Source organism: Anabrus simplex, chromosome 1, assembly GCF_040414725.1.
Source record: "Anabrus simplex isolate iqAnaSimp1 chromosome 1, ASM4041472v1, whole genome shotgun sequence".
Taxonomy (NCBI): domain Eukaryota; kingdom Metazoa; phylum Arthropoda; class Insecta; order Orthoptera; family Tettigoniidae; genus Anabrus; species Anabrus simplex.
Window position 1 is genome coordinate 866,125,216 of NC_090265.1, and position 15,449 is coordinate 866,140,664.

At 41.1% G+C, this 15,449-nt stretch overlaps 1 protein-coding gene across 2 annotated transcripts in view; it reads left to right on the top strand.

Moving 5' to 3' along the window:
• Nucleotides 1-11,488: 11,488 nt before the first annotated feature.
• Nucleotides 11,489-15,449, top strand: part of chico (insulin receptor substrate 1 chico) — a 454,841-nt gene continuing 450,880 nt past the window's right edge. For both annotated transcript variants that reach the window (XM_067136485.2, XM_067136486.2), the window contains exon 1: nucleotides 11,489-12,129. The gene's annotated coding sequence lies outside the window, so the exon portion shown is untranslated. The remainder of the gene's footprint in view (nucleotides 12,130-15,449) is intronic.

The following is a 15,449-nucleotide window of genomic DNA, read 5'->3' on the forward strand; positions in this document are numbered from 1 at the left end:
AAGTCAGAATTGAGGTATCATCAGCATATAGGATACTAGAATTCTGGTCAGGTTGAGGTACTTTTTGACATGTAGAATTAAAAGAAGAGGATCAAGAATAGAGCCTAGAGGTACACTTTTATCAACTAGACTTGGTGTTGATAGAAATCTAGTACATTTATTTTCATGGTCAGGTTGAGGTACTTCACTAACATGTAGAATAAAAAGAAGAGAACCAAAATAGAGCCTTGAGATACACCTTTATCACCTAGACTTTGTGTTGACCAAAATTTACAATATTTATTTTCACTTTTGAAGAGGATTTCAGTCAGCTGTCATCTATTATTCAAATATGATTTTACTAAATCCACTGTTGTCCCACTAATGCCATAAGTTTCTATCTTGCCTTGCAATATCCTGTGATTTACAGTATCAAAGGCTTTCGACAAGTCCATAAACACCCCTAGAGAACATTTATTTCTGTCTAGAGAATGAAGTAGCTTTTCAAAATGATCTGTAATTGCCTTTACTGTAGATAAGCCCTTTCTGAAACCAAACTGCTTTTTATTAATTAGGTTCTTCTTCTCCAAAATCTCTACTAATCTGTTATATATCACATATTCTAGAATTTTACAGAATGTGCAAATTAGAGCTGTCGGCCTGTAATTGTCTAATAGAGATCTGTCCTCCTTTTTGAATACTTGCTTAATTATGGATATCTTTAGTATATCAGGGTATATACCTGCTTCCAGAGACATGTTTATTAACTCTGTCAAAATTCTTAAGATTGGGTCAAAGGACTGTTTCAAGATCCATGGTGAAATTTCATCCCAGCCACAACTACGATTTTTCTTTAATGTTCCCTATTATGATTCTCACTTTATTTTCTGTTACTGGTTTAAGGAAGACTGACTTATCACACCCATTTAACATAACTTTATGATAGACATGATGTAGGCTTTTGGGCTTATGCTGTGTCAAGAAAATAAGGTGAAATTCTTTATGTTTCACAGAGAAGTGTGCTCTGCATCATCAGAAGAAAATCTTGACTGTCCACAAGAAAGGCTTCTTAAACAATGAGCTTTTGAATTTAGACATTATAATAGAAGTGGAAATGGTACATTCATTCGTCACCAGATGGCTCCCCGGACGTGGTACAGTATCAAAGTATCTACCACTGCTGGCCCCACTGGGTCACCATTCAGAGGTGCCATGGCGCAGTCCTTGACAGACTGGCTAAAGCTGTCCCCGCCAGATCAGGGTCCGGCAGGAAAATCCAACAGGTCCCTTTTGACCAACTACACTCACTCGAAGCGGAAGCTGACGGAACCATCGGAATCAGTCTAAGAGGGTCACATAACATGTGTACGTAACATCTGACACTGACAGATATATGACATTGACACAAGCCTGGAATGAAAAATTTGGCGATGAAGAACGTACGAATGTGGAAAATAATGAGAAGGGAACTACCTATGTAAATCCTTAATGGCTGGCAACCAGGTATTACTTCATTGGTAGCCAGTGTCCCTGTAGAAATTGTTAGGATTTCTACGTATTTCCACAGCTTCCCGTATATTTTCCTGCACTTGTAGTGTTTAGTGTGGGTAAGAGCTCAAGCATCTTGGAACATGACATCATGACCTGACGATAGAGCGTGCTCAGCTATTGCTGATTTGTCTGGCTGGTTGAGACGAATATTACGTTCATGTTCCTTGATACCGGTCCCAATAGACCGGTATGTTTGGCCAATGTATACCTTACCGCAAGTACAGGGAATTTAGTATACCCCAGGATGTAAAAGTGGGGACAATTTGTCCTTGGTTTTACCCAGATTGTGAACAATTTTAGTGGTGGTGCCAAACATGGGTTTTATATTGTGTTTGCGGAGGACCTTGGCAATTCGATCTGTAGTGTTGTGAATGTAAGGCAAGTAGACAGTTCCCTTCACTTCTTCCTTCTGTGAGCTTTGCTTGGTCGTTTCTCTGGGATGCAGGGCTCTATGAATCTACAAATGCTGTAACCATTACCCTCGAATGTGTCCATCTCCACCTGGATATTTGATGGCTCACAAATTCGTCTCTCCCTCTTGGTGAGTGTTGTGAGAATGCCTTGTTTTGTGCTGGATGATGGTGAGAATCTGCATGAAGATAGCGATTTGTGTGGGTACGCTTCTTCTTCTTCATGGGGCCTCTAAGTATTAGTTCCTAATTAGCATCAACCTCTAAGATCCTTTGCTACTATGTTTTTCCTTCATTCCCACCTAGATATACCTGCTCCCTTCTCAAAGATGCAGTTAGTTCTTATTGGGTCTTTTTGGATTTTTTGCCCTCTCTTCATCTGGTAGTCCTAGAGTATGTAGAAAAGTATGTGTTCAGTTGATTCCTCTGCTTCATTGCATTTCCTACATACATTGTCTCTTATTACTCCAATTCTATGTAGGTGTTTTTTCAGATGACAGTGTCCTGTCAACAGTCCTACCACCCATCATATATTTTCTCTGCTGAGTTTCAACAGTTCTTCAGTATGCTTCTTGTTTGGTCCTTTTATCAGTTCCTTGCATCCTGGAGTATTTTTTCAATTCTCCATTTGTTTCTTTTGTACTCATTTTCCCATGTAGTGTCAGGCTTGTCCATAGGAAATCCTGCATACAGGTTCTCGGCCTACAAAATGTGTTTCTGCCCCTTTTCCTGGCCAGTTTATCTGCCTTTTCATTTCCTTCTATACCTGCATGCCCTGGTACCCATATTATTTTGACAATGTTGTACTTTGAGAGCTTCAGGAGAAGTGAATGACAATACCAGACAATTTTGGATATTAACTGGACTGCTTCTGGTGCCTCAATGGCCGCTTGGTTGTCTGTAAAAATGAAAATGTTCTTATTCATATAATTCATTTTCAGATTTTCTTCAAGGCTTGAGTTGATAGCTATCACTTCTGCTTGAAAGTCTGTAGTGTATTTGCCCAGGCTCATCTGGATTGATCTCTCAGGTCTTCCCCCATTGATCCCTCCTCCTGTGCCATCCCCAGCCCTTGATCCATCAGTCCATCACACTATATCTTCTTTTTCAGTATTCCATTTGTTGATATCCCAGTCTTCCTTTTTTATTCTCTGGGTCTCAAACGGTTTTTAAAGTTGTACTTTGGTATCATATGATCAGAAAGCATGTATAGAACTTCCTCTGTTAATTTTACGGTGTCCTAGATTGGATCTTTGTACATTCCAGCACTCTGATAGTGCCTATCTATATGAAGTCATTCTAGCCTTGTCCTTAATAATAATAATGTTATTTGCTTTACGTCCCACTAACTTCTTTTACGGTCTTTGGAGACGCCGAGGTGCCAGAATTTAGTCCCGCAGGAGTTCTTTTACGTGCCAGTAAATCTACCGACACGAGGCTGTCGTATTTGAGCACCTTCAAATACCACCGGACTGAGCCAGGATTGAACCTGCCAAGTTGGGGTTAGAAGGCCAGCGCCTTAACCGTCTGAGCCACTCAGCTCGGCAGCCTTATCCTTTTATGAAACTGCATAGTGATGGGAGGTCTAGTAAAGTATTCAAGGCTTCTGTCGGCGTAGTTCTCATAGATCCAGTTATGGCTATCCAATCTACTACTGACTTTTCCCTGGCTTACTTTCTGCCACGAGATAATTGCAGCGTAGGACATCAACGGTCTAATGATCATCGTATATATCCACATTACCATTGATGATCTTAGGCCCCATGTCTTCCCGACGGCTCTTTTACATGCATACAGCAACTTCTTGGTCTGGGTTATGTTCCTTTCTGTATGTGGATTCCAGGTTAGATTTTTATCTAACACTACACCTAGGTGCAGTGCCTATTCTTCCATATATATATATCTTGCCCAAAGAGCTTCAGTGATCTCTTTCCCTCTAATTTTCTCCTTCTTGTAAAAGGGACCAGAGTTATCTTGTTCGGGTTGACTGACAGTTGTTCTTTCCGACACCAGTTCTCCACAAGGTTAAGTGATCTTTGCATGAGGTCCTGGATAACACTCGTCACCTTACCTCGTGCCACAATCACTAGGTCATCAGCATATCCTTGTGTATAAAAACATTATCTGTTGAGCATAGCTATGATGTTGTTCACCGCGAGGTTCCACAGCAGAGGAGAAAGAACTCCTCCCTGAGCACAACCTCGGGTGGCCCTAACCGTCAGTGTTTCTTCAAACAGGGTTGCTTTTATCTTCCTTCCGTCTAACATGGATTTAATCCACTTGACGATGCTTTTACTCACCTTGCTCTTTTCCAATACTTTGATCATACAGTTATAGATTGTATTGCTGATGTCTAGAAATGCCGCCAGAGCAATTTCTTTATATTCCAGGCTTTCCTTTAGTTTACAAACCAATTGGTGGACTGCTACTTCAGTGGATCTGCCGGTTCTATATGCAAACTGATTTTTATGTAACGTTGAGTTCAGTTGCACCGTTCTTCTGATATATTTATCCAGAATTTACTCCATTGCTTTCAGCATGAAGGAGGTTAAACATAATGGTCTGTATGTTTTGGCATAATTTGCCCTTCCAGGCTTAGGTATGAATACTGCTTTAGATTCAGACCATGATTTCGGCACGTACCCTAAAGCTAGAATAGCTCTGAAGAGGTCCGTCAGGGCATTGACGAGTATCTCCCGTCCTTTCTGTACGAGTATCAGAAGTATCTCATTTGGCCCCGGAGCCTTTATAGGATTCAACGTGTCGATTGCCCATTTTACATGGTCTCTGTTCCGACCGTTTCTTCTTCTGTCATCTCCTCAGCCTCAGGAAAGTGACACACCATTAGTATCTTCAGCATGTCACTCTCCCCCATCTGGTTTCTCCAGTGTCCCCACTTGATTTATATGGGTTGCTTTCAGAACCTTCTGGAGCCTTGCTGTTTCAGTCTGTGATTCCACTTTCTCACAGAACAGTCTTCAAGATTTTCTTTTTGCTTTCTGTATCTCTAGGTTATACTCAGTTTCCTATGATATATGTCCCACATACCATCCTAACCTCTTTTTTCATTTTGGCTAGTTTGTTGTTCCACCGCCTTACTTTTTTGGTGTTTTTCTTTTCTTTGAGAGGACAGTTTTCATGGAATGAGTCTATAATGGCCTCTTCTAATAGTTCCACTGCCTCATCCAATTCTTTCTGTCCTGTCACGTTAGTTGGAACTTTTTGTACAGCCTTCCCTAGAACTTCTTTGTATCTGTCCCAGTTAGTTCTTTTTTGGTATCTGTACATCTCATTGTCACATAGTCTCGCATCTATTGCAAATTGCATGTGGTGGTGGTGGTCTGCCAATGATGGTTCCTCCAGCACCTTCCAGTCTTTAATAAAGTTTGCAATATACATAGTGCTTAGTGTAATGTCTATTACCTCCCTATGATTTTTATTTATAAATATAGGCTTGTTTCCTAGGTTTAGTATCGTCAACTCAGTTCCTATAATAAACTCTAGTAAAGACTCCCATCTTTCATTGCAGTTCGTGCTGTCCCATGCCCTGTGGTGTGAATTTGCATCTGCTCCAAGGACTGGGTGTTGGCCTTTCCTCTTTGCGTTGCAAATTAGTTTCTTAACTTCTTCTGATGGGGGCAGATTAAATGAGTCATATGGGAGGTATGTAGAGCCTATGGTTATTTCTCTGGGTCCCTCCCAACTTCCAAGTTTAATCTTGGCCACGGTTAAGTCCCGTGAACAGTGTTCCTGCAACATAAGACATTTTAATTTCCTGTTCACAAGAAGACATGTTCTGGGTATTTTCGATGTTGTATCATACATTGGCTTACCTCCAGATACTGCCAGTCCTATTACTCTGCCCTTGACTACCCATGGCTCTTGAATAAGGGCCACGTAAATAGCCTCGGACTTGAAATTCCTGGCGAAATATGCCACAGCTGCTTTTTTATGCTGAAGATTGGCCTGAAGGACCTTCAGCTCCATCTTTATCAACATTGGGTTTCGTTTTTCCCCTGATACTGTAATCTATTAGCTTCATAGTCCGTATTGATAGTTCAAGCACACAAGTATGAAGGATGAGATCTAAACCTAATCAATACTTTATTTTACACAGTGTCAATATTATTTGCATAAAAGGATAGTACCGGTTTCGACCTGTAAATAGGTCATCTTCAGCTGTTGAAGAACCTGCTTAATAGCGACTGTACAGAATAAATACTAGCAAAATTAAAATTAAACATGAATGCCACTATTCTAAAAAATACTTAAGGTTAAGATACATACATATGGTACGATTTTGGGGGTTAGAGGGCTTTTTCCCTGGCCCTATGATTTCTACATATTTCAACAATTATATTTGCTGAGGTTGGATACAATTCTAAGAGTTTATCAAGAATCACTGTCATTCTGGTGTCAAGTTCGAATATCTATGTTAATGCCAATACTATGTCCAACGGTTTTATGAGATGTTTCAAAGTGCATTGTTGGGCAGGAAATATGCAGGGACATTGTATTCATTAGAATAAGATGTTCAGTAACCTGTTTACAGATACATAGCTTATTATTCAGTAGGTCTACTCATGTGGTTTCCACTTCACATTATCATGACTGAGTTCACAGCCATGACTTTCCCCCTAGGTTGGGATCGCCCCTTTCTCAACCTGCGGCTCGTCCAGGCTACGTAGAGCAAAGTGATGTGTTGATTCCAGCACCCCGCAGTGAGACTTGAAACTTGATCTGCCCAAGTCTGAGCTTAGCCTTAAGGCTTCTCTTTTTGAACTCTTCACTCTTTCACCAAGGGCTAAAACGACTGTCCTTCCTGTCTTGTCGCTTGAAGTGGCATTCAGCACTCTCCACTCTTGTGTTAGAAGTTTGATATCATGCTGATTGATTCTGACTTCTGACAGCAGTCTGCTCTACTGGAGCTTCTGTTTCCATTTCTTGTTTTGAGTCGGTGACAGCCTGTCCAATTGGGACTTCTGTCTCCATTTTTTCATCTTGGGCTTGCTTCCGGATCTGTTCTGTTGGATCTTCCTTGGCTTCCCTTGATGTCGAAGTTTCTGGAATGGGTTCTTTATAAGCATCCACAGTTCAATCAAGCATAGAGTTTTTGCCCCTTCTAGGGTCCTGAGCATCACTCACCATCCGTGGTGAGGCATACAGACAGACATTGTCCTCCCGCAACTCGGGCTCTCCGTAGCAGAGACCATGCCTCTCAGTCGTCCATCCAGCGGTCCACCCCCGGCCCGAACCTAGCCATTACTGTTTCCCCTTCAGTAGGCCTACTCGCGTGGTTTCCACTTGGCATTATCATGACTGAGTTCACAGCCATGACTTTCCCCCTAGGTTGGGATCGCCCCTTTCCCAACTTGCGGCTCGTCCAGAATCACTGACATTCTGGTGACAAGTTCGAATATCTATGTTAATGCCAATACTATGTCCAACGGTTTTATGAGATGTTTCAAAGTGCATTGTTGGGCAGCAAATATGCAGGGACGTTGTATTCATTAGAATACAGACCACAAATGCATCATCAACATACCTGGTTCCAGCACCCCGCAGTGAGCCTTCACCTCAACCACCAGCCCCACTTCACCTGAACCACCGCATCACCTATATGGAGGAACCATGGATGCCTCTCTAGCATGTGTGGGCAAGGCCTCCACTTCCAAGTCTTGACTTGGGCTACTAACAATCACAATGCCTCAAGACGTTTTCTGGCAATACCTGTTTTTGGTCCGTGAGAGGGTATTTTATTTGTCTGGAGGGCCCCCTGTCCGCCACCTGGGACGCGCCCGACAGGGGAACAGGTAAGAAAACCCCCACAGGTTTGGGTAAGCTTACGATAGATGGTATGTATTAAGGAGCCATCCAGTTTCTTTCTTACCAGAACATCCAAAAAAGGAAGGCATCCGTCTGACTACATCTCCATAGTGAATTTAATTGAAGGATGTTGCTGATTTAGGTGGTTTAGAAATAGATGTTCTGAGGACCTTCTCCCCAGACCACAAATGCATCATCAACATACCTCCACCGTATCATAGGCTTGAGGGGCGCCGAAGCAATAGCGTCCTCCTCAAAATGCTCCATAAAGAAATTAGCCACTACGGGTGAAAGTGGACTTCCCATAACTACTCCGTCCGTCTGTTCATAAAAATTTCCACCCCCACAAGAAATAGCTGGAAGTCATGCAGTGGTAAAATAGCTTAGTAATGTCATCAGGGAACAGGTGTTCAATGAGAGACATGACCGAGTCAATTGGCACTTTAGTGAATGAGGACTCCACATCGAAACTGAATGATTCCCAAGGCCTAGCTAACCTAAGAGTGGTGGTGGTGGTGGTGATTATTGTTTTAAGAGGAAGTACAGGGATCCGACACTTCAAAAAATGAAGGTATCGGCCAAAGAAAGACGAGGGCACAAAGGGCGTGAAAATGAAAGATTCCCTAGGTCTTGAATGCTGTAATACCATTGGAAAAGAACAAAATTGACCAAGGGAGATGGGATAGGACAGATGAAAGTGAGGAGTTTGGGAGAACTAAGTGGAAGCAATGCCAGAACTCAACGAATGGTCCTGTGCTTGCCAACCCAAGCTTCCAAGTTAAGAGCACCTGCGGCCCCTTTTAGTCGTCTTTTATGACAGGCAGAGGACTGCCTCCACCCAGGGGGATATCGAGCCTAAGAGAACAAGAGTTGACAAAGGGAGGTTGAATATGAAAAGGAGGAGCCTAATACAAGTAAGTGGAAGCAATGTTAAATTCAGCTAAGGATCCTCTGGTCACCAAACACATCCTTTCACATTTAGGAAGATCCTGAGAGTGGGATCTGCTTTTAATCACCTCTTAAGACACGTAGGATTCAGATCAGATGTTGTGTCTTCTATTTGTTCAGGTCCATGGCGTTAGTGGTGGTGGTGGTGATTATTGTTTTAAGAGGAATTACAACTAGGCAACCATCCTCTATATAACACTAACCAGAGAGAAAAAATGGAAGGATACCGATTCTTCAAAAAGTGAAGGTATCGACCAAAGAAAGACAAGGGCCACGAAAAGCGTGAAAATGAAAGACTCCCTAGGCCTCAAATGCTTTGATGCCATCGGGGTCCAAAACAAGAGTTGACCAAGGGAGGTCGGATAGGATAGATGAAAGTGAGAAGCCTGCCAAAAGAAAGTTATGGCCAACCCACGCTCCCAAGTCAAGAGCCCTTAGGGCGGTGGCGGCTGGTGCAGAAAATCAGTGGTGTGCTGTAACCCATCCCCCCTCCAAAAAATAAAAATATTTAGAAACATACCGGTATGTGGTTTTCAAGAGGCTCTTCCCCGAGTTTTCCACACTGAACAAACACGCAAACAACCCCAACACATATACACATTCCTCATTAAAAAAAACGATAAAACTATATAATTAAACACACAATAACACCTGCAATGGCAAAATATTCACGAACTCAAACACTTGGTGTGAGCGTGCAAAAACAGAACTTTACAATTTTACCAACATCATTGAAATAAAACTAGCAATGTCATAATGCAAAATTGTATCTTATGTTTTTATAGTGACATTTATAAACTAGATGTTTTTATTTAAAGAAAATCACAATATCATGTCCTTATTTTGACAACATAAAAAGTACAATTTTTATATTTTATCAATTTACAAATGTGGCTATGGAATAGACAAGTTGGTAGTATTCTGTCCTTTTTGGTATTAAAAGACCTCGCGGGAACAGGTCTGCAGTATTTTGTTTTCCCGTTTGCTTTGAGCGATCCCCTCTTAAATACTACCGCCGAGTCAAGAGAGTGCCACCTGCCATGTTCTCATATCGGTCGTAATGCAAGTGCTGCCGCTCTGTGGTCAAACGAAGAATCGCTGTGAAGTGATATCTTAGTGGTTTTGGCTGTTGTTTCCACAGCCTATCGGAAAAGTTGGGCACGCATGCGCAAAAGGCAGAGTTCCTGGTTTCTGGCTAAAAGCTTAGAAATTCTCGCGGAGCTGTGATTGCACAGCCCAGCACAGCCACCCGGTGTGGAGCGTACGACCTTTTTACCTGGTTGTGAGGGGAGTTGAATAATTTCCTAATCTTTGGCTGACGTCTTTTTGCATGTACTGCATTTGATTCTAGATAATATTATCAAGTAATTTATTTTTCAAATGCAGCACTTCAGCACATAAGGTACGGCCGCCCTTGCCTTAGGGCCTCTTTTAGTCGCCTCTTATGATGGGCAGGGGATCCGTGGGAGTTATTCTACCGCCCTCACCCACAGGGGGGATCCATGGCGTTAAGTTAAATCTCCCAGGAATATGGTATAATCATAAGATTCGGAAACATTCAGGAGGCGTTTATCAAGCCGAACACTGAGGGCTGATATTGCGAATTAATTCGAATCCTGCCACAAGTAGGCCTAGAGGTGATAGAGATATTGTAATCTTTTATTCCGAAGAATAATGGTAAAGTAGTCTTATTTTATTATTCATTCAGGGTGCCCGATCCGCGGTGGTGGGGTAGCGCGTATCTGAACCGAGTTCACTCATCCTCGGAAGACCAACTGAGGAAAAAACGCTGTCTGATAAGAGGCCCTAAGTTGGATTTCCAGCCCGTTCAGGGCTTTTATTTCTGGGAGAACGGGATTAACTCGGCGCCGTGAAAGCCGAGGAATACTGCTGAGGCTGCAGTTATGCTGACCACGTGAGCCTGTATGACAACCGTCTTGGTAGGACGACGGCGTTAATGAGTCATATGTACCACGAGGGTAGTCATTCTGTCAACCGATCATAGTTCCTGAATAACGAAGATTGGAGTCCGCACAGTAGCCTACATAAATTCTTGTTCTCTTTGCATAAATTCTCGCAGGCCATGAAGCTGAACTCGGGAGCTCAGGGAATACAGCACGTCAAGTATTTCCATGAAACCTTTCTTGGAGATAGTATTTTGGTTATTTAGTTATGACGTATTATATGCGTCACAGAAGGATACTCGAAGCTATCCAAGTAAATGTGCTATTTTAAACTAACTTCGAATTACTCAATGACTCATTTTCAACTCATATGGAACATATGTGAATTGTTTCTCATGCAATTAGCTGACAGCAACATGGTTTATGGCACAGTAACGGGCAACGGGAAGTACCGCTTATAGATCAACCATCAATCAAGGAGTATAGGCTTACGTAGGATATCAATGAAACACGCGTATTCATTAACAAACAACCGCGCCAAAACAAATTCAGTTATGACTGCTCAGTTCATAATTATTACACATATTAGACATAATTACGTAACTGATTAATGCTGACAATGCATCATTCTTTCACGTGTAACGTAAGATGGATCATTTCACACTCTCCTTTGATTTTTCAATAGTACAACTATGTTTACAACCTGATCGATATGAACACCAGCTTAATTAAACAATAGACGACGTACTTGTAGCTGGTAAAAAGTCACGTGATCGGCGCGCTCCTGTCGAGACGTAGTTGTCAGCGCATGCGTAAAAGTTGTTTACAACGAGACCGACCATACACACATGACCTTTTCCAAGATGGATGTGAATGCGTATTTCGATGAATCGTGTGCTTCAAAAAACCAAAACAATATTCGAAGACAGTTATATTCTATTATAGGTGTAAGTTCGCAATCCACAATGTTACTTTGTGGAAACTTTTGATGATACAGATTAAAGTAATGACTTGCTAAGTTGTAGAGAATTATTGATTTTTGCTTGACCACATTTTCCGTCTGTTAAATGCGTAAGTTTGCATATAAAGTCTTTGCAGTGTTGAATGAAAGAGTTTTGCACGTAACGTGCCACAGGATAACGGGTATCGTAAGAAGACGACGTAAACTTGTGCGTGTAATGAAGTGTGGTGTGGTATTACGTTTCATTGACCTCGAATAATCGAGTGTTTTGGTATTGCGCATGAAAAACACCCTGCCCTTGGCACTAGGCTATAGCCTATTTTCAAATCAAGGTGTTGACTTTCGTTAAATTCCTTATTTACTACAGTATACGTGTTGACAGTGTTGAAGAAGAACTGGGAGTAAAACAGTGAATTAAACTTTGAGTGACTGACTTCCTTATTTCGTCTGGAACAAAATAGAGGGGTAAAGGAGACACTTGTAATGTCAATAAGCCTGGTTCCCACAACTGTGGATGTCTGCGGGGCAGGGCAAGGATTTTTAAGTATTGGTAAGTGTTATCTTATTGTTTCGTGCGAGAAAATATTTATTACACGCCTTTCTAGGCAGGAAGCTACATGCCAAATTTTGTACAGTAATGTGGAATTTTATTTACTACTGGGCTCTATTAGATAATATGATTATTCTTGGAGTTGACAGTTCACTAAAGTAGTTGTGGCTTGTGAATAAATAGTTTCTGGGAGATTATTAACATGGCATATGCTTGAAATATAGTCATTGGAGTGGCTCTTGGCAGGATATTTAAAATTTTGCAAACAGTGCAGTATACCATCAAGTTTTGATTAGTACTAAAGCAGAGGTGTATCAGAGGAAGTTGGGTATATATCTAATGTCTAAATAATGAAATGATGTCTCTTGGTTATGTCACACGTGCATACTGTCACATCAGGGAAATATAGGCCTAATATATATATTGTCGCTTAATTTCTTTCCTTTTGTATCCACAACCAAATTAACAGAGGGTAAAACTCATGGACAGTGGGTGTTGTTCTGAACACTACTAAATATATATATTAAATACTTAACATTATTTTATTTGGATAAGCATCTATTCATTGCAATGAAAGTCCCAATGAGAAGAACAGCTGTTCTTTCCAGAGAGTATACAACTCTTTATGTCCTTACGCTGATGTTACCAGCGCACTCAGTGTTAAAAAAAAAAACACTACAGTCTCCCCCACTTAGACTCGTGTTACACACTGAATTTTAAATAAACATTTTGAAGCTGTGAACATATCAGATAAGGAATATAGACTAATTAAATAAGAGGGAGTACAGATAATCTATGGAATTTCAAAAAAAAGAACTTCACTTCTCACAGAAAAGTCAAGAAGGAAAAAGTTAGGTAGGCCTATCTGAGTTTGTTCACAAAAGAAAATAGCAAAACTGCACAGGGAGTCGAGAATGTCTTGATGATCTACGGACACCTACACTTGTTGGGACATCAGGATTCTGTTGTGGTGTCACTGCCATGTTGGGAGTTGGTGTATTTTCTATTGGAACAGCTGGGTCTGGACGTGGTGATACTTTCAAATCAGAATTAACCGAGACATGGCAATCTGGAGCTCTAGACACGTCGCATGACTGGGCTGGTTCAAATGTAACTGATTTAGGTTGAATCAGTGTCCCACGCATTTGGTCAATATGGCATTTCAGTATCCTTCCTGATTCATCCAAAATAACTAGTTAGCGTCGCTGACTGTACTTCTTTACAACTTTGCCAAATTTCCAAGTGTACTTGTTATTGCAGAAAAAGCGCACATGGACTCTCTCCCCCACTTGAAACAATCGTCCTGGTTTGGCTGCGGATAATGAAGGTTGAGGTCGGAGGGAAGAAAGCATCAAGGTGAATCCTCATTTTTCGGTTCTGGTACAGCTCTGCTGGTGACTTTCCACATGCAAGGAAAGTGCTACTGTTTCGTAGCACAGTATCGAAACAGAATGGAGGCGATTCTTCAATATTTGAACATGTCGTTCTGCTAAGCCGTTAGTGGCTGGGTGACCAGGTGCAATGAATTTTTGAAAAATTCCATTTGTTGATTAATAGGTGCAAAATTCATTGCTTTGAAAAGTGGCTGCATTATCTGAGACAATGCTTGCTGGAAATCTATGAGAAGCGAATATACGGTTTAGCAACAAAATTGTGGAGGTACTTGTTGATGTATCTCGTCAGATTTGCACTTCTGCCCATTTCGATATGGCGTCCACACAAATCAGAAAGTTGCAGTTTTCAGAAGGTCCTGCATAATCAACATGCACTCTTTCCCAGTTCTCTTCTGGTTCGACCCATGGATGCACTGGTGATTTTGGTGGATTCGCTCTTGTCAGTGCACATGCTTGACATTCTTTTACTAGGCGTTCAATGTCTCGATCAATTCCAGTCAATAGATGTAGCAACGGGCCAGCTGTTTCATCTTCATGATGCCCAAATGAGTTTTGTGAAGTTCATTTAAAACCTGATCTCTTAGTCTGGAAGGGATAACAATTCTATCTTGTCTAAACAGCACACCCTCATTCAGAGTATATTCAGAAACCATCCATTCATTCTGTAAATCAAAAACAAGTTTACTCAGTTCATGATCTTTATGTGTTTCATCCTGGATGGTGCAAAATGTGATTTGTTCGTTTGAAATTTGAAAAATTAGGTGCGTTAATAACTGGTTAACCTCATCTCCAATGGAGATAGCTGTTGAAGAATAGACTTGCTGTAGGGAAGCCCGTGATAAACAGTCAACGTTTTGGTTCTCTTCATCCTTCTCAAAACTGAACAGTGTAATCAAATCCTGACAAGAACGAAGCATATCGTAGTAGACAAGCAGATGTCATCTGTGTTAGAGCTTTGTTTTGCTGAAAAATACGTGTTAGCAGCTCATTGTCAATCACTAGTGTGAAGTGGCTGCCAAAACATAGGTGTAAAAGTGGTTGACAGCAAACATAATTGCCAAAGTCTCCCTGTCTAGTAGATCATAGTTCTGTTCTGATACAGTTAGTGATTGTGATGCATAAGCAATCAGCCTTTCTTCTCCATCGATTAGATGGCTAAGGACAGCGGCAACACCTGTTGGACTTGCATCTGACGTCAGAACTATTGGTAATTTTGGATCATAGGATGTTAAGACCCTATTGCTACACAACTCTGCCTTTAACTTGAGGAATGCGGTTTCACATTCCGAAGTCCATCTGAATTTTTGAAAAATTTGCGGAGCAGATGCCCTAATGGATATGACATGGTGGAGAAATCTGGTATAAACCTGGAGTAGTATGTGATTAGTCCCAAAAATCTGCGTAGTTCATCAATGTTTGTAGAATGAGGCATGTCATTAACAGCTCTAACTTTTTCTGGGGGACTTACTAATGATATTATGCTGGATAACATGGCCCAAATATTCAATTCTCTCTTCAAAGAAAGAAAACTTAGCTCGGTTGACATGCAGATCAGAATCAGATAATCTCTTCAGACATAACCGCAAATTGAGTGTGCACTCCTCTAGAGTTGATCCGTATATGATTTAAGTTGTCAAAATAGGCTTTTGTTTTTGAAAGTCCCCTGAGGATTTGTGAAATGATTTGGTTAAATTCGGATGGCGCTGTTTTCATTCCGAAACTTAAGACGATTCATTCTATATGTTCCACGATGTGTAGATATAGCCTGGATTGTAACACTTTCATCATCAACTTTCAAGTGTAGATATGCTTTGAACAAGTCCAATTTACAAAAATATTTGGAATCACGTAGGCTGTTCAACACATTATCAATTCATCTTACGGGGTAATTTGCAGCAACAAGTTTCTAATTTACCCCACATTTGT